Below are 2,500 nucleotides of genomic sequence, written 5' to 3'. Positions count from 1 at the left end.
ATCTTCGACTAAAGAAATACTAGTCTGGAAACAGGCTGGTTTCTTTTAAAACTGAACCAAATGTTTCCTTTTGTAGACGAATGCTATATATACCTTAAAAACATGTATGGCAAATGGGGTCTAAACGGAGGAAACTAACGGTACACTTTGCGTTGTGGAGTTCTCTGCCTCCATTAGGTCGATTATCTTTGTATTGGCGCCATTTAGCCCTTACTTTAGACACACCCTGAAGAGAATAGTCATGGGTGTATAGAAATGCAAATCCAGGCTGTGATTGGTCAACCGGGACAACCTCACCAAAGCCGCATTGAGCGACGCCGTTCGTATGAAAAAAGGTGCATGTGTGTGTGTTTCTGTCAGTGTGTGAGAATGTCGATTGAAAAAGCACACATTGGGTGAAATCTAAGACAGATGTGGTCACGGGCGAAGGCCTGCTGGACTACACGGGGAACGGTATGGGTTTGCACAACACTAGGTGTGGTGGCTCTCCATCCAAACCTGATACTTGAATGACCAAGCTCCCCCAGATTTGATTTGATTAGATTTCTTTTCTTTTTCTTTCTTTGGGCTGGTGGGTTTGTGAGGGTCACAGCAGGAAATACTTAGCTGCCTGGTCTGATGCTGTACGCTTCTGGTAGGAGAGGAGAGGGTGAGGAGGGGGGGGTGGGGGTGGCAGACAAAACAATGTCAAATCAAATGAAGAGGGAGATATATACGGAGGTACAGAAAGTACAGGGTGAAGGTTAGAGACAGAGGGGAGGGAGGGAGGGAGCAGAGAGATAGAGAGAGCAACAGAGAGAGAGAGGGAGAGAGAGATAATGGCTCAAACCAGAGGGTATATAGTGAGCGGGTTGACAGAGAGAAAGAAAGAGAGAGAGAGAGAGGAAAGGAGAGAGAGAGAGCAAGAGAGAGAGAGAAAAGACTCAAACCAAAGAGTAAAGAGAGAGAGGGTTGACAGAGAGGAGAAAGAGAGGAAAAAACAGACTCAAACCAGAAAGGACAGAGTGAGGGGGTGATGAGAGAGAGAAAGAAAGAGAGAAAGAGCGGGAGGAGGGAGAAAGGAAGAGAGACAGAGAGGGAGAATGAGAGTGAACAGCCAATGAAAGAGAAACAGACTCAAAGCAAGCTGAGCACAAATGGAAGCCAGCTGCTCTTTTGCATGATTGTCCCCAAAATATCACACACACACACACACACACACACACACACACACACACACACACTCACTCACACAAGCACACACACACACAGGTCCCCAAAATATAATTTGCATTGAGGAGCGAAATCAAAACATGGCTCTGCGCTCTCTCTTGGCGGGCAAACAGGCAAGGACAGATGAGGACGAGGACGAAGACGAGGACGAGGATGAGGAAGAGGACGGAGAGGGAATGAAAAGGACTTACGGGCGATTTCCCTCGGGATTTGCATGTGCTGATGAGCACCTATTGAATAACATTTCCATAAATGCCATGTTGTAAACACACACACACACACACACACACACACAAATCAGGCAGGTCCAAACACACACACACACACAATCACGTAGATCATAACACACACACACAGATCCAAACACACTCATTCTTTCTCTCGTTCTCACACACACACACACACACAGATACACAATCAGGCAGGTCCAAACACACACACACAATTACACAGATCCAAACGAACACACACACACACAGAGACTCACACAGATCCAAACACACACACCCTATCTCGCTATCTCTCTCTCACACACACACACACACACACACACACACACGCACAAACAGAGGAAAAATAGATCTGCGCCGTAAACACTCTTTGAAGGAAGAGAGACGAGGGGAAGGCTAGTCTGGAAACGCTAGCTAATCCTGGCGCTAATGCATATTTATGCGTCACATGTTGCTTTGCATTTTGTAAAACTGGAAAAACTCCCAAAAAATAATCATTATGTAGCTTCAAATGATGCCCCAGGGGAATGGAGAGATGTGTCTGCGACTGAGTCAGCGCAGGCCCGGGGCAGAGACGCTACTCAGAGCCATGAGCTAGAGGACAACAGGCTGGCATCAGAACGGAGCTGCTAACGTTGCCACAGGAATTTTAAAAACAGAACGTACAAGAAGGCCACAAACAGAATGTATGCCTGACTTTCATCCAGTCTGCCCTAGTTAAGAATGTCCTCTTGCACTGCGCCTGTTCAGGCCCTGATACATGTTTGGCTGTTTCACTGGATCTCACACAGAGCCAGGATTGGCTGTTGACTGGAGCTTACATTCTTAGGATTGGCTGTTGACTTGATCTCACACAGAGCCAGGATTGGCTGTTGACTGGAGCTTACATTCTTAGGATTGGCTGTTGACTTGATCTCACACAGAGCCAGGATTGGCTGTTGACTGGAGCTTACATTGTTAGGATTGGCTGTTGACTTGATCTCACACAGAGCCAGGATTGGCTGTTGACTGGAGCTTACATTGTTAGGATTGGCTGTTGACTTGATCTCAAAGAGCCA

Source organism: Sprattus sprattus (genome assembly GCF_963457725.1).
Source record: "Sprattus sprattus genome assembly, chromosome: 21".
Taxonomy (NCBI): Eukaryota; Metazoa; Chordata; class Actinopteri; order Clupeiformes; family Clupeidae; genus Sprattus; species Sprattus sprattus.
This window is presented reverse-complemented; position numbering follows the sequence as displayed.